Genomic DNA, 27,487 nt, shown 5'->3' on the forward strand with positions numbered 1-27,487 from the left:
GCCTGTCTTGTAGGAGGTGACTTCTGGGTACTCGTCTGGCTCTGTCAATCTGTTTTTTCACTTCAGCAGGTGGGTATGTTCTTCTTTTTGCGGATACAGACTAACACGGCTGCTACTCTGAAACCAGTGGCAAGGTTTGTAAGGAATACAATGCTTACTTATAATATTGCTCAGTGGTTTGAGCATTGGCCTGCTAAACCCAGGGTTGTGAGTTCAATCCTTGAGGGGGCCACTTAGGGATCTGGGGCAAAAATCAGTACTTGGTCCTGCTAGTGAAGGCAGGGGGCTGGACTTGATGACCTTTCAAGGTCCCTTCCAGCTCTAGGAGATAGGATATCTCCATTGCTTCTGCAACTTAAATAGAGAATTTGCTATTGCTAATTTTAAAATGTTTCAGTATTTATGCTGTAATCTTTCTTTTGAGAGACAAGGTGGGTGAGATAATATCTTTTACTGGATCAACTTCTGTTGGTGAATGAAACAAGCTTTTGAGCTACATGTGTACAGCTACCTGTCCAAAGCAAAGCATGTCTCTTTCACTAGCAGAAGTTGGTCCAATAAAATATATTACTTCGCCCACCTTCTCTCGTTAAAAAAAAGATTACAGCATAAACACTGAAACCTTTTTAAATTAGTGATAGCAAATTCTTTATTTAAGTTGCAGAAGCAATATTATAAGTAAGCATTGTATTCTCTCTAATATCCTGGGACCAGCATGGATATATCACTGTAATCTTTCTTTGTCAGGAATTGATAATCTGATCTACTCTTTTGGGTCTTTAGTCTAAATGTTGGTCAAAATTTGAAAGAAAATTTCAGCTGTTTTTACTGTTTCCTAAGTAATAAAAACCTATTTGTTTGGCTGCTTCTTAACAGTACTAACACTTTAAAAAGGTTCTGCTGTTTAAACTGTAATTTCACAGTCAATTAATCTACAATATATTGAAGACTAGTGTCTTTAGGTTCTTAAAAAAAAACAAGTCACTCTACAACCTATTTTACATATTACAGTGAAATGTGTGTTGGAAGAGAGTGTATAATGGATTTTAGCGGGGTTATTTACAGAACACAAGTCTAGCAGGCGCAACCTTACACTAGTCTAATCAATCTTTGTCCCATGTCCAAGACAACTATGCACCCCACACCTGGGGGCTGGGAGGGCAGCTCTGAGAACATTGTTTTTTTGCACATGATTGGACTGCTCAAGTTTGGCTTGGATTTGGGGGTTTGAATGAACCAAGGCTCAGCCATAACTGACCAGTCTCTTCTATCACCCTTACCCCATTCTCTCACACAGCCAGAACTATCTACAACCTTCCCCAGCCTCTCTCCTACATAAGTGGGTTGTGAGCTTGCTTTTCTTGCTCCATGGCTGAACTGTCAGACCAAGATTTTCAGTAATATTTGGTGCCCGACTGTTAACAGCTTAGATGGTCCAGATTTTCAGAAAATGCTGAGCACCTACCCTAAAAACCCCCACCCCTTTAAAAGGTGTCTGAAGGTGGACACTCAACACTAGTTGCTTAAGAAAAATCTTGGATGTAGAGGAAGAGACCCTCTATGGAGCAGTCATTGTAAAATGCCATCCGCTCATCTAGTTTGATTGGACAAGTGGAGGAGGAGTCTGTCTGGGAGGGAATATCTACACAGCAACTAGACACCTGCTGCTGGCCCGTGCCAGCCAGCTTGGATTCGTGGGGCTCGGGCTGCGGGGCTGTTCCATTGCTATGTAGACTTTGAGGGTTGGGCTTGAGCCCAAGCTTCAGGACCCTCCCACACACAGGGTCCTAGAGCTCAGGCTCCAGCCTGAGCCGGGAAGTCTACACAGCAATGGAACAGCCCCACAAACCCAAGTTGGCTGGCACAGGTCAGCCTCAGGTGTCTAGTTGCTGTGTAGACCTACTCTTACTAGTTACCTTCAAGGATTACTCCTGGGGACTACCTTTATATCCCACCATTTTGGTGAAAGTCTTATCAGGTTGCCTGTCCACAGCAAAGCAAGTTGCTGGCTACTTCTGGTGTGTATTGTTGAGCAATCAATCCCAGCATGCTATAGGCCTAGATCTACAAGTAATTAGATGGAGTTACCATGGTATCCATGGCTAGCAGCTGCTATACCACACAAAAGAGCAGAGAAGATCTTGTGACTTTGCCAAGAACAGGCATTAAGACAACTGGTTTTTAACAAGTTATATAAATCATTTACCTCAACTTGCTTCTGGAGAGAAGGCCAAGTGCTAAAGGAAGGTTGGATTGGAATTGACAGTGTGGATGGGTGCATTGATCTTATGAGTTTGTCCTCTTCTTAAATTATAACGTCCCTCCCCCCCTATAAAACTACTTTAACTATTAATTCTGACACCAAATTACAGAGAGTCTTCAGAATACAAGGATAGTCCAAAACAGGAATATGTGAATAAGTGGGGAAGTTAGATATTTTGGGAAAAATACTAAAAAAAGGAATTGCCAGTTAAGTTTCAAGTTAGTTTTTGTATTTAATTATGGCAGGTTATGTTTAAGTAGTATCCTTACTGGCGTTCTTTAAACTGACAGAGGCCAGGAAATTTAAATTGGGTTTATAATGGAAATGCTGACAGCCTCTTAACTATAATCACAACTGGCCCAGATATAATATTATAATGCAAACATGAGATGTTTGCTATGTTTATAGTGTAAATGGAATGATAGGAAATTTTGAAACACACTCAGGAACCATTAACTGTAACATCTCTACCAACCAGTAAAAGCAAAGAAAAAAAAAGTATTTCAAAGGTTTTCTGACAATGTTAGAATTCTCTCCCTAACTTTATGTCAATTAGGCAGGCAAAAGTTGCTGTAAAGGTTTATCAGGGAGATTGCTCTATTTGTGGAACATACTGTGCATATTTGTTTTCAGACAGTTTTGTAAATCTTGTAATGTTTAAAATTCCATTAAGGCTATAATTACGTGGAATTCACACATTAGTCTGGCATCTGTCTGGGCAAATTTAAACATACAATATAGGCAGTCAAACACTGCATACACTGCAATGGGCTCGGTTACAATGGAAAGAATGGAAGTTCTCCCACAGATGCCCATGAGAAATGGCATCATACGTGACAAAAGCTACAGGAAGATTCCCCAGAAGCAAGGATACCAGTGTGACAGACTCCCCTTCCCAGGGGACTCCCTAAGGAGAGGGGGCCATTGGGGTGTGACACCAGCACAGTGTTTTAGCCTTAACAGGGCTTTCATAAGCCAAACCATCCTTCAAAGATAGGCTACATTATAAAAGGGTTAAAGATTTGAACTAGTTGTGGACCCACTTAGACCAACACAAGGTTAATCCAACCTTAATATATAGGTAGGCATATGCGCACATCATAAGTTACAATATATGTGGTATTGTGATGGCAGGGATCATCAGGTGGTACTGTTACAGTCGTCCACGTTTTTTCTTAGTGTGTGAGCAAGTGTTCAGTCATAGCCAAAGATGCTGTGTTAGTTGCTATGCAAGGTTTTCTGTTATAAATAATAGTTCTTTTACAGTGCTTTTCATAATTACATAGATCTCAATGTGCTTTACAAAAGGTAGTCAGTATCATTACCTCCATTTCACAGATAGGGAATCTGAGGCACAAATATGTTACTTGTCTAAGGTCACCAGCAGACCAATGGCTGAGCTGGGAATAGAAGTTGAGAGCAGCTGGAGAGCTCTTTTTGCCTTGGTCTCCAATTAGAGTTAATTCTTCAGGCAGAGTTACTCACAGAGTACTAGACATTGATGTTGGGCCAAGATTCCTTGAAGAAGGGATAGCCTGAATACTGTTTGACCCCCTCTATTCCAGTGTATACATGTAAATAAAGTGTGGTATTTTTTTATTACACTTGCAAAGCCCTGGACCTCTGCTACTGCTCAGCACAGGGTTGATACTGGTGTCAGAATGGGCAATTTTATATTAAACTGAAAGATAATTCTTCACAATTTCTTACTATGAGAATTGTAATTATGTGTAATAACCAGCTTTGGTCACCCACCTCCCTCCCTCTCAATAGGGATCTTTGAGATTCTCAACAACAGCAGGCCCAAACACCCACTTACAATAAGATGCCCTCTGTTGGAGGGTAATTCACCAAAAGGTGGCATGTATGGTCTCTACTGAGATCCAGTAGCTTACTAGTCAACATAGTCATTAAATATTATCCATACATACATTTTGTAAGAAATTATGTGTCTATACTGGAAATTACGTTCTTAAAGCCTTGATATTAAAAGCATGTCACCAGGAGGTGACAGGCCTTGGATAGCTTCTGTTCTGGCACGGGGTAGGAGATGCTTATTTCTCTCTGTCTGGTCAGGCATGTATTGTGCATTGTATGTATCACAATCCAGGCCTATTTGCACCACTGAACCAGATATTAATCAAGAGATTGTGAAATCACAAGATAGGAAAGCTGCAGGGGAAAAAAAAACAGCAGAGGGGTATCCTGTTTACATGTAAAGATAATGGATTTTGAGGGTATAACTCAGGGTACTGAGGAGCCAAGGACACCGAGGAGATGAACTGTCAGCATGTTCTGTCTTTTGAAACGAGGGTCACAGCCAACCTGGCAGGAAAATGCTGCAAAGACTTTGGGTGAGCAAAACTTCAGACAGGGAAGTATCTTTTTAATTATGTCTAGGCTCTAGAATGCACCTTATGATTTTGTTTTATATGTAACCATATTGTTTCCAACACCTCTACTTGCTTTCATTAGAATCTCTACTCTTTATTAAATAAGCCTACACTTGTTTTCACTCTAAACATATCTAAGTACTGAGTGTTAAGCTGGGCTGTGATCAAGGTGTAACTGGTCAGCTGGGAGGTACTGTTCCTTTGGGAGCAGCAAATCTGTGAATCCTGTGAGTGTCTAGTGGAACAGCTGGATACTCCAGGGTGATGCTCTGAGTGCTTGGGGGTCAGAGTGTGCCTATTGCTTATCTGCAGAATGACAGGAGAACCTCTGTAGGGTAAGAGGGAAGTGCTTGTGTTGCTAAGAGGGGAGCTGACACCCAGCACTCACAGACAAGGCTTCCTCACACTAAGGGCAGGTGGTAACAAGGTGCCTCCCCATGCTGGGTGACTCTGGGAAGCGTCACAACAATATATTACCACCCAGACAACACCCAACCAGCACAAATGGCAGCTCAAAACAGCAGTGGATGGAATCTGCTCATAATCTTGGCCCTGGATAAAGGAAAAAAGCAGAATGGAAAGCACCCACATGCAATACAATTACTCTGTCCATTAAACAACAAAAGGGTGGAAGGAAGGAAAATAAAATAAAAGGATAGCTGAGGGCCACCTATCTGGCCCTCTGAAGAGGCTTCTTGCCAGAGGCAGAGCCTATGGCCTCTAGTGAAAGGAAAGGTGAATACCACAAGAGGACCCGCCTCTACATCTAAGTAAATAGTGGTAGGTAGGAGGGCGTGTAGGTACTTGGTGTGGGAGGGGTCCTTCATCATATTATTTTAATGTTTTTTTAACTGGGATAGTGAGGATTCGTAGGAAGGGAAAAGGGTGTCAGTCTATCTGAAAGTTTCCCTATTTTGTAGAGACACTTTTAGTAATGGTGGCATTTTGTACAGTGCCCAGGTCTTCCTTTGTTACATGTATTGGTATATAGAGGGTGCAGATAATAATTAGCATGCACACCTTCATCCAGAATAGATAGATAAAGATCTCAGAGTTCAGTTGTTTTAGTGACTAGTATCAAACTTGAGCAGTTAAAATGCTCAGCCTCCCTAACTGGGATTAAATTGCCGTAGTCGAAACACACATGCGCACACCCCTTTTTAAAGTATGTAACACCTAGAGAGAAACCCTAGATTCATGCCCTGGGAGGGCTCACCCTCTACTCTTCTGTATACCAACAGCATTCCTTTTCTCACTTTGGCTGCTACTTCCACATGTGCAGCTCTGGCTATTCTACTGTTGTCCATTTCCCATTCCTGCAGCCTCCTCCCTAGACTTCACTGCGAAACCAGCTGTTGCTTTCCCTCCAACAGCTCTGCCCATTGATTTATTTGATACTTATGCATATGAAATACAAATCTGGGGACTTTTTAGGGGGCCGGGTTGGAATGCAGTGTTTTATATAGACTTCTTTATAGGTGCTATTCACAGTGGATTTCATTATAGATTCATTAGAAAGTTATTTAATATTGTATGTTGAGTATTTCATATGGGATTTGTTCTTTTTAGTAAATGAGTTTTAAATATACAATAATGCTATGCAATGTGTATTTAAGCTACACAAATTAGGGTTGCATATGAGGTAGTACTTACCACAATGTAAGTTACCCACTAGTAGTTCTCCTTAAAATGTCTATTAACCATGAGAACTTTAGTTGAAAATTGTAATTGACCACCTGCTTGCCATAGACCTACAATTTGTGGAAAAGGTACATTGAATTAGTTTCCATACTAAATGCATAACTTGAGAAAAGAGCTTTGCTAACACCTCTGGAAATGTTCATGACCAATTTAAGTATCAGTACAATATACAAGGCAAAAAACATTAAAACCTCCTCCAAAACGTCTGTCTATCTATATAGATACGATGCAGACTTTCATCTGTGATGCAAAGTGATGCTTCCATAAGTAAGTAGTCTTGCAGTCATTAAGCTATACCATAATTAGTAAAGCAGGAAGTTGGTAAAATTCATAGATTTATTTCAAATGTTAACACTAGTAATCTGGATTCTAATTCATCATTAAACAGGTGAAAACTTTCACTCTCTTGACAGTTATTAGTCTTGACCAGCAAAGGCTATGTCTGAAGTTAAGAGCCAGAAAGCTAATAACATCTGAACTCATTTCCCCCCTTTTCTTACATGGCAGACAGTTGTAGCTGGTATTTGTACATATTCTTTATGCAACTTCTTCATTCTAAATATATCAACAGCATCTATCATACATAAGGATAGGATGGTCTAGTGGTTAGGGTGCTGGCCTGAAAGACCCAACATGCTAACTAAAAATAACTGTTGGAAGACCCAACAACAACCGTACTTCCCAGGGGTGTTGAGAATAACTACATTAAAGATGCTAGGCTCTCACATACTGTATTAATGGGGTGTCAGACATACCTAAGATAAATGGTACACTTCTTTTAACTGGGCTTCATAAATGCCAACCCCAAATAATCTTGGTTGATCAGTGAAGGAGCACAAGGCTTTCCACAGAGGAAACACTCCCTTAATCCATGGTCTTGAGTCCTGATAAGTCTTATGGAGCCTCAGTCAAATCTGCAGCTATTACACCAGCTGTGACCACAGGTGAGGAATGCAAACAGCTATTTAACACTATAGATAAAAACTTGCCCAGCAAATGTCCAGTCCAGCATCCTGCTCTTTGTACACATGCAGAACTGGGAATGGGAGTTACACACACTTAGAGAGCAGAATACTGACCGCAAGATTCACTGAGTTTTGCTCTTAGTGCTTGTGCTGGCTCATCATAACCAGCAACACTTAGATCTGCAGAGTAGGCTCTGAATCCTATTCCTATCGCTTAGGTTTACATGCTCCCAACTCCCGCTGCTGTCGATTACAGTTCATGTGCATGTAAAGGGAACAGAATACCAAAATTAAGAACTGTCATGTGGATCCAAGCAGAAATATGTCTGAAATAAATAGCAAGGAAAGCAAGAATGCTTAATATTATGGCAATGCTGTGTCAGATCAGAGTTGCTTCTGTATCAAATTGCTATTTTTATTTATTTGTATTACAGACATACCTAGAGACCACAACCAGGACTGAGGCCCCCATTGTGCTTGACACCATCCAGATAGCATAAGACAGACCCTGCCCCAAGAGATTACAGTCTAAGCAGACAAGACAGAGGGTTGGGTAGGAAGGGATATAACATACATACAGACAATGTGATGGTTTGCAAAAGTAAGCTAGTTCTGAGATTTCTTCGTTAGTTTCTCATTCCTTGTTTTGTCTGAGTGGGGTTTCGCTGAGAAGGATTTAGCTAAACAAAGAGAAGGGGAAAGGGAGAGGGAAAGAAAAGGGCAGGTTGACAGAAGCGAAGAGACTGTGGGAGGGGGATGGGAGGGCATTTGAATGAACAGCAGAGAGACTGTCTTAAAGCTGTCAGACTCCGATGACCTCAGTGTCCAACAGTCTATACAGTAGTTCCCTGTCTCTGTTCCTACTGGCTCAGTTCTGGGTGACCACTCCCAACTGTTTTTGTCCCCAAGCTCATGTAGCTTGGGGGGAACCTCATGAGCCCTGTTGTGTCCAGAGAAGGACTCTCCTCCTCCATACAGAGGTAGAACTGTGTAACTCCAGCTAGGTCTTGGCTCTCCCTTTCCCACCCCACTCCATAATGTAGCTGTACCTGCTACACTGCTTGCCTTTGCTCCAGCCTGCTTGATTCAGCAAAATACTCACTCTGGCCGCAATCCAACACAAGTACTTAAATGAATGTTACTTTTAAGCACATCAACAGAAAGTCAAATGGGGAAAGTTAAGCACACAACATTCGTCATATACTGATCATATCTGCTTATTGTTTTTCCAGACCTTTTCTTTGCATTATTCTGCAGACTTTTGTCTTCAACTGCATTACATATTTCCTTTTTATAACCTAAACCTTGTTCTATCATGCAAACTGCTTTGCTCTTTGGACAACATTCTAGAGGAGAAACACTAAGTTATATTAAAATTGGACTTGTATGTCTTTTACATGTACACACACCTTTCAACAATGTACTTCATTACTGAATGCCATCTCTCCTTTTGGGGGGGCACTGGTAATGTACAGGTGCTATCCAATTTTTGTTGGGTAGTTTGTTTTGTGCTTCCCAAGGCTACAGGACATCAACCTTCTTTTTCTGGGAAGTAACATAATTTTACTTATCCCACTAGAGGTCACTGTTGGTCTTTAAGTTATGAATCAGTGTTTGGAGAAACAGTTGTATGTGATTGTTTTTAGCAAAGTTAAGAGAAATGTTAAAAATGGTTTCTTTAGTACAAAAGAACATTTTCCCTGAACAGCTACTGTTCTGTCACAATGCACATTCCAGGCTGAAACAATCAAAAATATTTCTATTTTACAGCAGCACCAAAAATGTAATTTATTAGTGTGAAATATTGTCACTGTACCATTTAGTATACTGTTATAAGTGAAATTACATTAAGCACTGGTTCCTTCTGTGGCAAGAGGAGACTAATTTGTTCTATTTCTGGTCCATTTATTTATTTATTTTATTGATCCCTCCCCCCATCATTATGGAAAGATGGCTGCTTGAAGAGTACATTAGTAAAGCAGCATTAAAATCAATTAATAACTCCTTCGGATGTGCCATACATGTTATGAAGCATTTCTCTCTGTACCATAGTTTGTTGGTAAAGGACTATGCCCATCTATAGCTATAAAAATAAATAATTTCTGGTTGGTGAGCTTTAGGGGAATTTCACAAGAGTATGAAAGGTGCTGAAAAAACTGAGGACTGAGTTAGTTTCCAAATTTGACAAATTATTAATATTAAGAATTATCACAGCAGAGAGCTTATTTGTAATAACGAAAACACAGATAAGAAATCCTCCAAGGGACATATATCAGATTGCCTGATTATTCTATTTTTGAACAAATCCAAATACTCCCATTATCCTTTTTCCAATACAGTCTCCACAAAAATATCCAAAATTCTCAATTGGCTCCACAGTCTTGCATAAAGAGAATATTTAGTGTGACTGAGTTACACTATCCTAATTTTAAATACACAGTAAATATTTTCTATTTGTGTGTGTTATAACTACCTGTAGTTTCACTGAGCCATTGGTCAAGATTACGTGTGGCCATATTTTGAGCAGCTGAAAAATGTTGCATCCAAATTTTTAGCCTGTTTTCCTTAAGTACATTAATGTGTGTTGCTTGCAGCTTCCCATATTTGGGACAGCACCTCTTTAAGAAGGGTTATTAGTGCATGTCTTATTTTACACATGCTTTATCTTTATTTTATTTTAGGCCAAGATATGCTATTCTTCTCTTTACCAGCAGACTGAGATTTGCCTAACTTTACTGTAAGTTTATAATCAAGGATAGAAAGACAGTCAGACCAGTTTACTCCTATCCAACCGAATATCTTTCCCTATGGTGGAAGCCTCTGAATTTTCCCCATATTCTTCTAGTAGGATGGAGTGTTGATCTCCCTATAGAAGGGACATTTCCCAGCCCTTGAGTTTCGCACTGGCCGAGAGATTTACAGAATGGACAGCCTCTTCCATGCAGATGCACTGTGCCTTCACCGTGGCTCTAAGAGATGCCGGCAAATAGTGTTACCCCCATTTCCCAGGTGGTTAAATGGCTTGTGAAGGTCACTAGGAATTTGGTGGTAGAGCTGGAAACGGAACCCAGATAACTAACAAGATTGCTTGGTGTCACTAATCCAAAATAAAACACGATGTATCCTTTGAGACACTGCTGCGGATGGATATACCCACAGCCTGTTATTCAGACAAAGGGCCAGATCCTCAGTAGGGATAGATCAGTCTAGTTCCAAAGTGAATGGCACTATACTGACTTATATCAGTTGAGGATGCAGCCCACAAGGGTTTAAGGACAAGACTAAATGCAATTTGAAAACATATAGGAGACTCAATCCATGATGAAGGTTGTGACCCCTTTTAAAAAAGTGCCTTTATCTCACTCACATACACCAGTAGGACTATTATGCTTAACACAACAATATTATTCAGTATTGACTATGAACAAATAAGATGGAATAATCAAAAACAAGTAAAAACAGCGAAGGAGTAAGAAAAATTAGAAGGGCACCATCCTGTGAATCAGGCTGCATGGCTATGAACAAAATGGTACATCATTCTTATCTAGTAATTCCCCTCAGTAACCATTGAATCCGTAGTGAATCAGGAGGCCTGCAATAGTGCAAGTAGGATGACTACCTCAGATAATTGCCTAATTTCTAAGTTACTGACTTTGCTTTCCATCTATTAGATGTTACCCCCAAGGTCACTGGAGTATAGGCCTGACATTTTCCTTATATTAGAAATAGCTACATTCTTCTGTTACAGGAAGTATTTCATTTTAGGCTATCCTTTATTTTAGACTAAGATCAAGAGTACTGCTTAAAAATGAAGGGCAAGAGATCACCTTCAATTGCATAAGCTGCTATTTGGCAATGCTAATTTCTTAGTTCATAAGCATTGTTTCTTTAAATTTCAAACAGATAGAAAAATCCTTTATTATAACAAGGTTAAATTGGAGACAGAGTAAAGGTGTTTTGGTTAAAAAACAAACACTGCAAATATGATTGTAAACAAGAAGTCAGGACATAGGCCATTCAGAGATCATTAGAAAAGGCGTGATTTCAGCTGGAGAATGTAGCATTTGCCAGTCATGGATGTAAGAATGGGAGGGGTTAACTTAATCAGTATTTAACATCTAGCTAACCTTGTCCGAGTTCACATAGTGCACACATTACAGGCTCACAGATTTATTTGGGCATAAGCTTTCATGGATAAAAACAAGTATCAGAGGGGTAGCCGTGTTAGTCTGAATCTATAAAAAGCAACAGAGGGTCCTGTGGCACCTTTGAGACTAACAGAAGTATTGGGAGCATAAGCTTTTGTGGGTAAGAACCTCACTTCTTCAGATGCAAGACTGAAGAAGTGAGGTTCTTACCCACGAAAGCTTATGCTCCCTATACTTCTGTTAGTCTCAAAGGTGCCACAGGACCCTCTGTTGCTTTTTATGGATAAAAACCTCACTTCTTCAGATGCATAGTGTGGAAGTTACAGATGCAGGCATTATATACTGCAAAGAGAAACAGCAGAACTAAAATTCATTTGCAAATTTAACACCATTAATCTGGGTTTGAATAGGGAGTGGGAGTGGCTGGCTCATTATAGAAGCAGCTTTTCCTCTCCTGGAATTGACACCTCCTCATCTATTATTGGGAGTGGACTACATCCACCCTGATTGAATTGGCCCTGTCAACACTGGTTCTCCACTTGCGAAGTAACTCCCTGCTCTCCATGTGTCAGTATATAATGCCTGCATCTGTAACTTTCACTCTATGCATCTGAAGAAGTGAGGCTTTTACCTACGAAAGCTTTTGCCCAAATAAATCTGTTAGTCTTTAAGGTGCCACCAGACTCCTTGTTGTTTTTGTAGATACAGACTAACACGGCTACCCCCTGATACTTGACATTACAGGCTGATTCCAAGTCCTTATTAAAGGACATATGTGATCGATGTGCTAACTGGCTGTTTTAGGATTAATAAGTGATCATTTTGGCCAAATTTTCTGTCTCAAATTCCTATATATTTTTGTTTAAGTCTGGCATGCCAACCAGCATTTGCACCTGTGAGTCAGCTAGCTGAGCACCAGCTAGAGTTGCTAACTTTCTACCCTCACAAAACCGAGCACCCTTGCCCCACCCCTGCCCTGCCCCTTTTCTGAAGTCCCGCCCCTGCTCACTCCATCCCTCCCACTCAATCTGTCACTTGCTCTCCCCCACCCTCACTATCTCATTCATTTTCACCGGGCTGGCTCATGGGGTTGGGGGGAGGGAGGGATCCAGCTGGGGGTGCAGGCTCTGGGATAGGGCTGGGGATGAGGGGTTTGGGATGCAGGAGGGGGCTCTGGGCTGGGGGTGGAGCCAAGGGGTTTGGAGTATGGCAGGGAGCTCCTGGCTGAGGCAGGGGGTTGGAGTGTGGGAGGGTGTACAGGCTCTGGGCTGGGGGTTTGGGTTCTCGGGTGGGGCCACAAATGAGGGGTTCTGGGTGTGTGGGGGGGCTCCAGGCTGAGGTAGGGGGTTGGGGTGTGGGGTGGCTGAAGGCTCCAGCTGGGGGTGCGGGCTCTAGGGTGGGGTTGGGGATGAGGGGTTTGTGGAGCAGGAGGGTGCTCCGGGCTGGGGCCAATGAGTTCAGAAGGCGGGAGGGGGATCTTTGAAAACTCGTGGTGATCAGGGAGGTCCTGGATGATTGGAAAAAGGCAAATTTAGTGCCCATCTTTTAAAAACGGAAGAAGGAGAATCCGGGGAACTACAGACAGGTCAGTTTCACCTCCGTCACTGGAAAAATCATGGAATCCATTTTGAAGCACTTGGATAGGAAGGTAATCAGGAACAATCAACATGGGTTCACCAAGAGCAAATCATGCCTGACCAACCTGATAACCTTCTATGATGAGATAACTGGCTCTGTGGATATGGGGAAAACAGTGGACACAATATATCTTGACTTTAGCAAAGCTTTTGATACGGTCTCCCATAGTATTCTTGCCAGCAAGTTTAAAAACTCTGGATTGCATGAATGTACTATAAGGTGGATAGAAAGCTGTCTAGATCATCAGGCTCAATAGGTAGTGATCAATGGCTCAATGTCTAGTTGGCAGCTGGTATCAAGCGGAGTGCCCCACGGGTCAGTCCTGGGGCTGGTTTTGTTCAATATCTTCATTAATGATCTGGATGGTGGGATGAATTGCACCCTCAGCAAGTTCACAGATGACACTAAGCTGGGGGGAGAGGTAAATACGCTGAAGGGTAGGGATAGGGTCCAGACTGACCTAGACAAATTGGAGGATTGGGCCAAAAGAAATCTGATGAGGTTCAACAAGGACAGGTGCAGAGTCCTGCACTTAAGACGGAAGAATCCCACGCTCTGCTACAGGCTGGGGACTGACTGGCTAAGCAGCAGTTCTTCAGAAAAAGACCTGAGGATTACACTGGACGAGAAGCTGGATATAAGTCAACAGTGTGCCTTTGTTGCCAAGAAGGCCAATGGCATATTGGGCTGCATTAGTAGGAGCATTGCCAGCAGATCGAGGGAAGTGATTATTCCCCTCTATTCGGCACTGATGAGGCCACATCTGGAGTATTGCATCCAGTTTTGGCCCCCCACTACAGAAAGGATGTGGACAAATTGGAGAGAGTCCAGCAGAGGGCCAAAAAATGATTAGGGGGCTGGGGCACATTACTTATGAGGAGAGGCTGAGGGAACTGGGCTTGTTTAATCTGCAGAAGAGAAGAGTCAGGGGGGATTTGATAGCAGCCTTCAGGGGGGTTCCAAAGAGGATGGAGCTAGGCTGTTCTCAGGGGCAAATGACATAACGAGAAGCAATGCTCTCAATTTGCAGTGGGGGAGGTCTAGGTTGGATATTAGGTAAAACTATTTGACTATGAGTGTGGTGAAGCACTGGGATGGGTTACCTAGGGAGGTGATGGAATCTCCATCCTTAGAGGTTTTTAAGGCCTGGCTTGACAAAGCCCTGGCTGGGATAATTTAGTTGGGGTTGGTCCTGCTTTGAGCAGGAGGTGGACTAGATGACCTCCTGAGGTCTCTTCCAACCCAAATCTTCTATGATTCTATCAGGGCTGGCAGGGGGGAGGAGTGCAGGCTCCAGGTGGCATTTATCTCAGGGAGCTCCCAGAAGCAACTGCATGTCACCCCTCCAGCTCCTATGCAGAAACACAGCCAGGTGGCTCTGCACACTGCCCCATCCACAGGCACCATTCCCTAAGCTCCCCTGGGCCATGGTTCCCCGCCAATGGGAGCTGCAGAGCCGACAGTTGGGGCGGGGGCAGTGCACGGAGTCCCCTGGCTGCCCCTATGCCTAGGAGCTGGACATGCTGCTGCTTCCGGGAGCCACATGGAGTCACAGCAGGCAGGGAGCCTGCCTTAGCCATGCCACATGGTTGACCAGACTTTTAATAATCCAGTCAGTGGTGCTGACCGGAGACGCCAGTGTTCCTTTTTGACCAGGCGCTCTTGTCAAAAACTGGACGCCTGGCAACCCTACCACCAGCTACATTTGAAAATGATAATTTTGGGTGAACAAGCTGTTGTGTGTAAAGTTTAGAAGCAGTTACTGACAATTTGCCTATTTGCTTGAAGCTGCAGATGCAAAAGGCTTATGTTTTCAAGTCACAGGTTGCACTAATAAGATTCATGGAATTTGAGGTCAGAAGGGACCATGAGGTCATCCAGTCTGATCTCCTGTATATCAGAAGCCATAGAATTTCACCTAGTTACCCCTGTATTGAGCCCAAAGTTTGTATTTGGCTGAAGCATGTCTTTCAGTCTTGCTTAGAGGACCTACAGGAATGGTGAATTCACCACTTCTCTTGGAAGTTTGTTCCAATGTGAATGTGAGTCTTATTTTCAATTTGAATTTGTCTGCCTTTGGCTTCCAGTTATTGGTTCTTGTTATACCTTTCTCCACTAGACTGAAGAACCCGTTAGTACCCAGTATTTTTGCCCGATGAAGGTACTTTGACACTGATCAAGTCACCCCACAATTTTCTTTTTGATAAACTAAATAGATGGAGCTCTTTAAGTCTTTTTCCCAGTCCTCAAATCGTTTTGTAGTTCCATATCTGCATTAGGGTGTCACAGGCCACTTGGCACAGCAGAGGACCTCTCCCTCTGCTGGACAGACAGGAATAGCAGCAGATGGGCTCCCAGTACTTATCCCAAAAACTAGGGTGTATCTGTTTGGGTAGGAACCACTTCACTCTTCGCCACACAAAATCTTCCGCTGGGATGGTGTCAGCCACCTTCCACTTTCCCATCTTAGTGTTAACAACCCCCACTGTGATGCATGATTCAGTTCACAACTCTCAGAACCCTTGTTTCAGGATGTCAGATATCACTGCTTTGCTTACACTTACGGTCATATTTTCAAGCTTGTTTTTCCAACCGTTTGCACTAGAAAACTAATTTTAAGTGAAAAATACAAAACCAATCTCTGCCCCCCACACACTTAGATTCTGATATTATCATGTAACTCCAAGGTCTGTAGCTCTAGTCACACACCTTTATTGTGATAATCTGGCCCTGATCCTCAGTTGTTGTTTGTTTTGGTTTTTAAATAGTCCCAAAATACATATATCATCAATGCTGTTATGATATCTCTGCAATACCTAAGCAACAGTCTCTGCAGCATTCCTGTTACATGGCATACCTCTCAGTAAAGTGAAACGTCATATGCTCGTCTTTCAACTGTGGCATGCTACAAACACAGGCAGCTGTAATGCATTTTTACCTTTCTGACATCAGATCACATATCCATACTCCAGATTCCCCACTCTGCTGCCTCTTCCATCTGGCCAGTATGTTAGTTTGGAAGATAGAAGCCCCATCCAAATATTTTTCCCCTTCCAGGATCACAGAGTCCAAATGAAATAAAGTGCAACATCTTGTTCCCTCCCCAGGTCAGTCTTCTTCCTTGGTACAGAGGAGAGAGAAATGAGGGTTCCTTCCCATTGCACAAAAGCCCTAGCCTGGGACCACAAAATAAGACCAGACCTCAAACCCACAACCATCTCATCCCAAGCATTGTCCTTCTCCTGCTCCCACTGCAGGCCTAAATCTTCACTCCCCTCATATCCTCCCTTCTTTGATATCAATAGACATTTATTCTCACTGATTTAAGCAATATCTTTGGTGCATGTCTCTCTAGGTTGAAGCAATTTTATGCTCTCCAGGATTCTTACCTGTTCAGGCTTCCTTCTTCCTGGCCCTTCACTAGACTTTCCAGTCTATTTTAATGACAAGCCTATCCGCTCTCAGGGCCAGTGCAAGGATATTTTGCGCCCTAGGTGAAACTTCCACCTTGCGCCCCTCTCCCCCCTGTAACATCGGTTCATTGAGGGGCAAATCCCAATGAGCCTTTATAGACCCCAGGGGCCAGCTGTGCCCAGGGGCTGCTCCCCAGACTAGGTTCCCCCCCCCCCCCCCCCTGAACCCCCCTGGGGGGTGCACACCCCCCCCCCCGTGAGCCCTCCCCACCCCACCCTGGCGGCCCCTGCCCCGAGTCCACTCACTGGCATTGCCGGGCTTGGGGAGCTGCAGCAGCTCGGCATGGAGGAGCTTCTGGGAGCTCCTGCAGCAGATGCATGTGGGCAGAGGCCTCCGTGCAACCCCCTGGTCCCTCCTTCGCTCGGGCTCTGTGGCTCCTGGGAGTGTGAGCCGCCGCCGCCCTTCCCCCTCCCAGAGCAGTCTCAGGGCCCCACGACCCAGCGGCTGCTCACATGCCCGGGAGCTGCAGAGCCCGAGCATGGCAAGGGGGGAGCTGGAGGGTGCACAGGGGGGGCCGCCAGGCCGCAGCCTGGGCAGGAGGGGCGGGGGGCATGGCTGCTCCCCGCTAGCGGCGCCGCTGCCTTTGCAGGGCTCCTGCCCCCCTGCGCCGCGCCGGATCCTCCATGGCTGGGGCTCACTGCCCCCACAAGCCCTATGCAGTATTATTAAACTGGTGCCCCTATGCCCGATGGCAGCCTGAGCTTGCAGCCTGGCAGGGGCAGAGGGACAAGGCAGAAAGAACAACACAACACCGGCCCGCCTCACGGTGGCGGAGAGTCACAGTTCCCCGCAGAGACCCCTGTACCCTCTCCCTAATGCAGAATGGACATGCTAAGGTACCTAATTAAAAGCACTAAACTTGGGAATAAAAAATGTCAGTCACAGGTTTTTTGATATGCCCTGAAGTTTGTCAGACATTTATTTGAGAAAACTTTGTAGTAAGGGTGAGTCAGCTGTCTTGCTGAATACAACATTAAATATTATGGAATACATGATGCAGCTCTTCTCTGTTTTACATTTTCTTAATCAGTATTTCTAAGCTGATTTTATATTTTAAATGTACTCTTAAACCTTCATAAAGTAATCATTCCAGATTACTATATATTTAACTCAGTGAAACAGACATTATTTTAAATTAATCAGTCACAGAGGTTTAGTGTGTTCATAACAGTGTTCATTGCTTTTAGAAAAGGGGAACACTAATTTACTGTGTGTGATCTCCATAACAATACACACGTTTATGAAATTTCACCAACTTTAAAAAATATGTTTCCAAAGTTTTTAGGCATAACACAGGATTTTATATCTTACTAAGGTACTGATTTTGCTTAAAACTAGTTAATCAGATAGTCAGAAGTAAAGAAAGGGAAACTCTATCCAGCTATCTGGAAGCAAAGGGCTGTTGCTTCCTTCAATAGGGGTGAGAGTGGGGAGGGGGGTGAAGGGAGAAATGGATGGACAGAAAGGACAGGAAGACTTTGGAAGTAAGTTTTTTTACTATAGTAATTTAAATGTGTATTTTAGATAAGGGTGATCTTTTGAAGAATTTATTTAAAAAAATATGTCTGAAGATCCAAGCATTTAAGGCTAAAGATGATTGTGCATCTAAAAATCTATGCAAGGATTTTTTAGAGATGTGATTTTATAATCTTCACCAACTCACTAATGAAATATTTTTAAAGCAAATTTTAAACTAAGGTCCTGTAGGTCTGGTCTATACTACCCGCCTGAATCGGCGGGTAGAAATCGACCTCTCGGGGATCGATTTATCGCGTCCCATCGGGACGCGACAATCGATCCCCGAATCGGCGCTCTAACTCCACCAGCGGAGGTGGTAGTAAGCGCCGCCGACAAAAAGCGGCAGAAGTCAATTTTGCCGCCGTCCTCACAACGGGGTAAGTCGGCTGCAATACGTCGAATTCAGCTACGCTATTCACGTAGCTGAATTTGCGTATCTTAAATCGACTCCCCGCTGTAGTGTACATGTACCCGTAGACTGACATGTTCTGAGTAAATATTACAGTCATGCACAACTGTTTTTGTCAGTCCATTCAGAAACTGACAGTAGATAACTGGGGGTTGGCAAATGCCTGTTAAATGTCTTCATTACCCCTTGAATGGCTCTTTAACAGTTTCAGTGTTGTGCTAATAGGTCTGGCAGGCTGGAAACTGTTTCTCTTTTAACTACTAGATCCCCTTCCCAGGAAGACTCAGAGCCTGCAGGAAGGATCAGAACAGGGATAGGAAAACCAGTCGGGTGAACACTAAGACCCAGCGGTGCCCCAAATTTTCAGGTACCCTACCCAGCTGCCTATGCCCTGAGGACGGCCCCAGGTGCCCCCAACCACTTGCCGCCCTAGGCCACTGCCTAGTTCGCCTAGTGGTTGCACCGGCCCGGCCCTGTCTGCTCTCATGCTTATCTCATCCCTGGTATTTTACTCTGCTCACTAACAAATGCTCTTTTATAGTTCTGTCATTTCCCAGCAGGCCTAGTTGTTGCCTATCACATGATCCCTCCAGTGCTGGGGTGGGGGAAGCAAGAAGAGAGGAGAACTACAAGTCCCAGAATGCCTGGCCTTAAAGGGACCATAACCCAATAACAGGATTGCTGATGGGCTACCCCTTCCCTTAAAGTGAACCTCCTCCTTCCCCAGCTACAGATGCATACAACTCGACAGCAGCTGGGACACAACTTTGCAGCCTCCTGTGCCTCAGACATATGAAGCTGCATACATGAAAATAAATCATGGTAACACCACAATATTTGTAGTTTCAGAGTAGCAGCTGTGTAGTGTACCCTTTTCCAACTCTGAATTCTTTTTCTTGTATCATCATTAAATGTTCTAATTGGAGCTAAAAGAATAGTTAATGAATAATTTGTTTGATAAAGTTAATTACTTTCTATTCAAGAATTGTCCATGAACACATTGTAATTTTCTGAAATTTATTATTAAAAATTATTCAAATGTTAAGTGAATAATTCTTGGTCCAGTATTCAGTATTTGAAATTCAAGTTGTTTAAATGGGATTCATAGGTCACATGGTATGATATGGTTTCCAGAGTTGTTCTTTAACTTTGTAACAATTGAATGAGCATAAGTCTTGGGCAAGCTAGTATAAATGTTCATGACTGAAAATTAAAAGTTTGTTTTATGTCACAATTGTCCAATATTGCTGAAAAAAATAAGGTTGAGCAACTATTCCTGCTAACTGATAGCATAGCACATGGAGTGCTCAAGAGGAAAAAAAAACCTAAAATGGGTTTTCAATGAGACTGAAATATTTACTTTAAACATTCTATTTTCATTGATTTTTGTTTTTTCAAAAAGATTCAGAACCAAAGTTTGACCCAAAAATTCATTTTAATAGTGTTTCATTTTAAAATGGTGGGGGAAAATCCCACTTTCACTTTTATTCCCCAAACTCCCCCCCACACACACACTTTTTTCAAGTGGAAAAAGGAATGGGAGGAAATAAAGAAGCATGAGAGAAGGGGACAGAGAAATGGCACTTTAGTATTCCCACTCCCCCCCCCCCCTCGGGGGGTTTTCCCTTCAGTTCTTCATTTTTTTTTTTACCCTATTTCAAAACTTTTTGTGAAAACTTTTTACCAACAATTTTGAAAATAGACTGTTTTTGGTTTGGGGTTTTGTTCCCCTTTCTCTCCTTTCCATCTTCCCCGTTTTCCTTCCCTCCCCCTCATTCCGCACCCCCTTTTAAAAAGGAAAAAGGAGGAGGAGGGAAAGAGGATACAAGGAACAAAATCCACAAAAATTTATTTCATTGAAAAACTGGGGGGAAATTGAAAAGGGGAGCTTTTTTTGTGAAATGTTCTGGTTCCAAAGAGAGGCTAATTTTTGGCAAAAAAAAGTTTTAGACAAAAAATTCTGCCTGCAAAAGTTCTGTGCACGCTTGGGGTCTGTTAATCACTCAGTTATTTAGCTTATTACAAATTTCCAGAGGTACACAAAGCTGTTTTAACATTAGAATTTACCCTAAATTGCAAAGCCTAAGAAAATATGTATAATCTAAATCTACAATGAATCTACCTCCTTCAGTGCAGTGTAAAGTGCACATGACATATTGTTCAGTGTGTTTCTTTAAGCATGTGCTTGGTATTGCTACAGTAACTTCATTTTTTATTGAATACCAGAGTGAGTAACTGTGTAAAACCTGCATGATTTGTTGGCATTAAAGTTAAGGCTGCCTCTAGGCACTGTTAACTTATGCATGATCCTTTACTTAATTTCTGTGTTTTGTTTTAATTTGTAAACTGTCTCAGTTTGAGACGGAATACATATTTTTTATGCAAGTTGACTCCACTGGCATTAAGCAACCTCCTGAGTATATGGCATATATTATAATAAGTGCTGGGGAACAGGATTTATTAAAATCTCAGTAATATGCTCTGCTTTTTTTCATAAATGCACAAGAATTCCATTTAAATGAGGTTTTTAATTTTCTGTATCTTATACCCAAGTTGAGGTATCTCCTGATTTCACATATAAAATTATCATTTTTGTGATCACCAAATTTACATTTTCTGCTTTTATTTCAGTTCAGCTATTCAGCTTCGTGAGACATCATCTGCAAACCCAGGAACTCATCTAGATTCAGGTTTTCATGAACAACAGCAAAAATTCAGCTAGATGTATATGTTGGAACTTCTTTTAGTGCTACAAACCTTTTGGTGAAGATACGCATGACTCTTTAGATGATAGGCCAGGTTTTCTCCAGCGACCAAGCTTAGGAGAACGTGGGTGTGTGAGGGAACCACCAAGGAGCCAGTTACAGCTCTTTGATTCTGGTCCAGTCCCACCCTTAACAAGGTTAGAAGAGTGATGGGGCTGCTCTAAGGGGATGCCTATCCTGCACACACACAACAAACAAACAAACAAACAAAATGTGACATGGTGAAATTTGCGCTTAGGCTGGAGCCTGGGCTTTGAGATCCATGCCCTAATTTACACCACTGGCATGGAGTCCTTACTGTCAGTAAAAATTGGTGTAGTGGAGTGGATCCTCGCTCCACCCATCCATGCCCAATGCACAGGAACAAGTGGCAGCAGATTGATATCAGCAGGGTTTTCCTTGACATGAAGGGAATTCCTTGCGGACCATTTGGATGCAGAAAAAGCTAATGTACTCAATGATTTTTTTTGCCCCTGTCTTCACAAATCAGGTCAGCTCCCAGACTGCTGCACTGTGCAGCACAGTATGCGGAGAAGGTGACCCACCCTCTGTGGAGAAAGAAGTGTTTCGGGACTATTTAGAAAAACTGGACGAGCACAAGTCCATGGGGCCGGATGCGCTGCATCCGAGGGTGCTAAAGGAGTTGGCAGATGTGATTGCAGAGCCATTGGCCTTTATCTTTGAAAACTCATGGCGATCGGGGGAGGTCCTGGATGACTGGACAAAGGCTACTGTAGTGCCCATCTTTAAAAAAGGGAAGAAGAAGGATCCGGGGAACTACAGGCCAGTCAGCCTCACCTCAGTCCCTGGAAAAATCATGGAGCAGGTCCTCAAGGAATCAATTCTGAAGTACTTAGAGGAGAGGAAAGAGATCAGGAACAGTCAGAATGGATTCACCAAGGGCAAGTCATGCCTGACTAACCTAATTGCTTTCTATGAGGAGATAACTGGGTCTGTGGATGAGAGGAAAGCAGTGGACATGTTATTCCTTGACTTTAGCAAAGCTTTTGATACGGTCTCCCACAGTATTCTTGCCGGCAAGTTAAAGAAGTATGGACTGGATGAATGGACTATAAGGTGGATAGAAAGCTGGTTAGATCGTCGGGCTCAACATGTAGTGATCAACGGCTCCATGTCTAGTTGGCAGCCGGTTTCAAGCGGAGTGCCCCAAGGGTCGGTCCTGGGGCCGGTTTTGTTCAATATCTTCATTAATGATCTGGAGGATGGCGTGGACTGCACTCTCAGCAAGTTTGCAGATGACACTAAACTGGGAGGAGTGGTAGATACACTGGAGGGTAGGGATAGGATACAGGGGGACCTAGACAAATTAGACGATTGGGCCAAAAGAAACCTGATGAGGTTCAACAAGGACAAGTGCAGAGTCCTGCACTTAGGAAGGAAGAATCCCATTCACTGTTACAGACAAGGGACCAAATGGCTAGGTAGCAGTTCTGCAGAAAAGGACCTAGGGGTCACAGTGGACAAGAAGCTGGATATGAGTCAACAGTGTGCTCTTGTTGCCAAGAAGGCTAACGGCATTTTGGGCTGTATAAGTAGGGGCATTGCCAGCAGATCGAGGGACATGATCATTCCCCTCTATTCGACATTGGTGAGGCCTCATCTGGAGTACTGTGTCCAGTTTTGGGCCCCACAATACAAGAAGCATGTGGAAAATTGGAAAGAGTCCAGTGGAGGGCAACAAAAATGATTAGGGGTCTGGAGCACATGACTTATGAGGAGAGGCTGAGGGAACTGGGATTGTTTAGTCTGCAGAAGACGAGAATGAGGGGGGATTTGATAGCTGCTTTCAACTACCTGAAAGGGGGTTCCAAAGAGGATGGATCTAGACTGTTCTCAATGGTACCTGACGACAGAACAAGGAGTAATGGTCTCAAGTTGCAGTGGGGGAGGTTTAGGTTGGATATTAGGAAAAACTTTTTCATTAGGAGGGTGGTGAAGCACTGGATTGTGTTACCTAGGGAGGTGGTGGAATCTTCTTCCCTAGAGGTTTTTAAGGTCAGGCTTGACAAAGCCCTGGCTGGGATGATTTAGTTGGGAATTGGTCCTGCTTTGAGCAGGGGGTTGGACTAGATGACCTCCTGAGGTCCCTTCCAACTCTGATATTCTATGTTTCTATGATTTGCAGCCAGAATTTGACCTTTTACATGACTTGAGTGTTGCAAAGGAGAGAGATCGCATTTCAGAATCAGAGTCTTCAACTTGAATTTCAGATTTTATTGAGATTCATTAAGAAGAGTCACATAGTGCAAGTCAAATGGTAGGTCTACTATGGTAAAACCAGAAGCGATAGCCCTGATTGTTAGGTATCACAGAAATGTTTTGAGTTTAGCTGAGCTTTGCAATTCCAGTATTACAGAGCATATTCTTTCCCTAAATATCACACATTTTTTGAGTCATCATACAGAATCACTAGCATTGTATGCAGTTAGGGAGACATATAGGGAATGGAAGGAGAAAGTGATGTTATTAGGGACTGAACTGCCCTTGTCAAAGACGGGAAACTAGTGTAATTTTAGCCTGCAGGCAAGAACGTTAAGACTCACACTCACACAAACACAGCAGAGACCTATGTAATTTTCAGTCCTCCATGACTCTATATCAGGCTGTTCAGCCACTACACGAAGGACTAAATTTCCCAAAGGTGAGGAAAATTGACTTGGAGATTGAATTTAGACTGAAGAATATGAATAAAAATTGGGAGTTTTTTAGAAGAGTTTATTAGATTGCCAAAAAGGCATGATTATATAATCAAGAAAAAGAGGACAACTTTGGCTAAAAGTAGAAACCATCAGCATTCCAACAGAAAGTGCCCTTTTCACAAAACTGAAACTTTCCATGGTAAAATTGAAATTTTCACCAAAAAATAAAAAAAATAAAAAAGATTTTCTATAAGGAAAATTGAAGTGATGGATGAATACCCCTACCAAAGGTATGTTATAGTGCACCTGGAATTTCCAGAGGAGGTTGCCGGGGTAAGAGAAGAGGTAGACACTGCTGCCTTAATATGCCCTGGCCCTAAAGGAATGTCTGATGTGCCTGTGCTGATAGGGACCAATTCCAGTCTCCTCAAGGTGCTCGCGGATTACTGCAGACAACGAACTGGGGACCAATACCTAAACACCCTAATGATCCATACACTTTGTGCTGAAGACTATAAAAAATTGAGAGTACTAAAAAGGAGATGTCGGAGCACTGAGGTACACGGGCACGACCCCCTTAGTAGTGACTGCAAGGATGGAGCGAGAAGTGCTTATCATGAGTACCTGACTGAAAGGCAGTAAAGGGGCATTAGCAATGGTACAGCAACCAGCTGAAGGAGAGCTTCCTGAAGGAGTGCTGGTCCCCAGTGGAGTCATAACCCTACCTGCTGAACCCAGGAAAAGGCAATTATACTGATTGCTAATGAAACAAGCCATGATGTTGTTGTGAAGCAAGGTCAGAAGATAGCAGACCTCTTTGAGCCTGTAACCATTGTAAGACCCCAGTGTGAAACTGAAGTTCCGGCAATAGATCCTGCAAAGTTTGACTTTGGAGCTTCGCCATTGTCCAAGGAGTGAAAGGATCGACTGAGGAAGAAACTTTGTGAAAGATCCAAGGTATTCTCACTGCATGAGTGGGACGTGGGATGTGCAAAAGAAGTAGAACACAACATCAGACTACAAAACTCCCGACCCTTCAGGGAGAGATCTAGGAAGATTGCTCTCCCAGAGATGGAATATGTGAAACATCATCTTTAGGAGCCAGTTGTAAATGACATCATTACATAGTCCTGCATTTCGTAAGCCTTACCCATTGTGCTGGTCTGTAAAAAGAATGGGAAAATATGGATATATATCAATTACTGCATCCGAAACAGCCCTACTGTAGTTGACCAGTACACCATGCCTCAAGTACAAGATGCCTTAGACTGTTTGCTGGAAAGTCAGTGGTTTCCAGTATTGGCTCTTCAAAGTGGATACTACCAGATCCCTCTGGGAGCTGAAGATAAGGAGAAGACAGCCTTCATCTGCCCATTAGGGTTTTATCAGTTCGAATACATGCCCCAAGGGATTTCTGGAGCACCTGCCACATTTCAATGTCTTATGGAGAAAGTTGTGGGAGACATGAACTTACTGCAAGTCTTATTTTATTTGGATGATCTGATTGTATTTGGAAGAACCTTGGAAGAAAGACTTCCTAAAGTACTTGACAGGTTGGAGGCCTATGGACTGAAGCTTTCCATTGATAAATGCCAGTTCTGCAGAACATCAGTGAAATAAAAATGAGGGGGCTAGTTAAACAGAAGTTAAAAAGTACAGTGACTAAAGTGAAATCCCTGGAAGCTGCATGGGCGCTTTTTAAAGACACCATAATAGAGGCCCAAATTCAATGTATACCCCAAATTAAGAAACACAGTAAAAACTAAAAAAGAGCCACCGTGGCTTAACAACCATGTAAAAGAAGCAGTGAGAGATAAAAAGACTTCCTTTAAAAAGTGGAAGTCAAATCCTAGTGAGGCAAATAGAAAGGAGCATAAATGCTGCCAAATTAAGTGCAAGAATGTAATAAGAAAAGCCAAAGAGGAGTTTGAAGAACGGCTAGCCAAAAACTCCAAAGGTAATAAAATGTTTTTTTAAGTATCTCAGAATCAGGAAGCCTGCTAAACAACCAGTGGGACCCCTTGATGATCGAGATACAAAAGGAGCGCTTAAAGATGATAAAGTCATTGCGGAGAAACTAAATGGATTCTTTGCTTCAGTCTTCACGGCTGAGGATATTAGGGAGATTCCCAAACCTGAGCCGGCTTTTGTAGGTGACAAATCTGAGGAACTGTCACAGATTGAAGTGTCACTAGAGGAGGTTTTGGAATTAATTGATAAACTTAACATTAACAAGTCACCTGGACCAGATGATATTCACCCAAGAATTCTGAAAGAACTCAAATGTGAAGTTGCGGAACTATTAACTAAGGTTTGTAACCTGTCCTTTAAATCGGCTTCTGTACCCAATGACTGGAAATTAGCTAATGTAACGCCAATATTTAAAAAGGGCTCTAGAGGTGATCCCAGCAATTACAGACTGGTAAGTCTAATATCGGTACTGGGCAAATTAGTCGAAACAATAGTTAAAAATAAAATTGTCAGACACATAGAAAAACAAACCGTTGAGCAATAGTCAACATGATTTCTGTAAAGGGAAATCGTGTCTTACTAATCTATTAGAGTTCCTTGAAGGGGTCAACAAACATGTGGACAAGGGGGATCCAGTGGACATAGTGTACTTAGATTTCCAAAAAGCCTTTGACAAGGTCCCTCACCAAAGGCTCTTAAGTAAAGTAAGTCATGGGATAAAAGGAAAGGTCCTTTCATGGATTGAGAACTGGTTAAAAGACCGGGAACAAAGGGTAGGAATTAATGGTAAATTCTCAGAATGGACAGGGGTAACTAGTGGTGTTCCCCAAGGGTCAGTCCTTGGACCAATCCTATTCAACTTATTTATAAATGATCTGGAGAAAGGGGTAAACAATGAGGTGGCAAAGTTTGCAGATGATACTAAACTGCTCAAGATAGTTAAGACCAAAGCAGACTGTGATGAACTTCAAAAAGATCTCACAAAACTAAGTGATTGGGCAACAAACTGGCAAATGAAATTTAATGTGGATAAATGTAAAGTAATGCATATTGGAAAAAATAACCCCAACTATACATACAATATGATGGGGGCTAATTTTTAGCTACAAGTCAGGAAAAAGATCTTGGAGTCATCGTGGATAGTTCTCTGAAGATGTCCGTGCAGTGTGCAGAGGCAGTCAAAAAAGCAAACAGAATGTTAGGAATCATTAAAAAGGGGATAGAGAATAAGACTGAGAATATATTATTGTCCTTATATTAATCGATGGTATGCCCACATCTAGAATACTGCATACAGATGTGGTCTCCTCATCTAAAAAAAGATATACTGGCACTAGAAAAGGTTCAGAAAAGGACAGCTAAAATGATTAGGGGTTTGGAACGGGTCCCATATGAGGAGAGATTAAAGAGGCTAGGACTCTTCAGTTTGGAAAAGAGGAGACTAAGGGGGGATATGATAGAGGTATATAAAATCATGAGTGATGTGGAGAAAGTGGAGAAGGAAAAGTTATTTACTTATTCCCATAATACAAGAAATAGGGGTCACCAAATGAAATGAATAGGCAGCAGGTTTAAAACAAAT

This window comes from Trachemys scripta, chromosome 1 (assembly GCF_013100865.1).
Source record: "Trachemys scripta elegans isolate TJP31775 chromosome 1, CAS_Tse_1.0, whole genome shotgun sequence".
Classification (NCBI taxonomy): Eukaryota; Metazoa; Chordata; order Testudines; family Emydidae; genus Trachemys; species Trachemys scripta.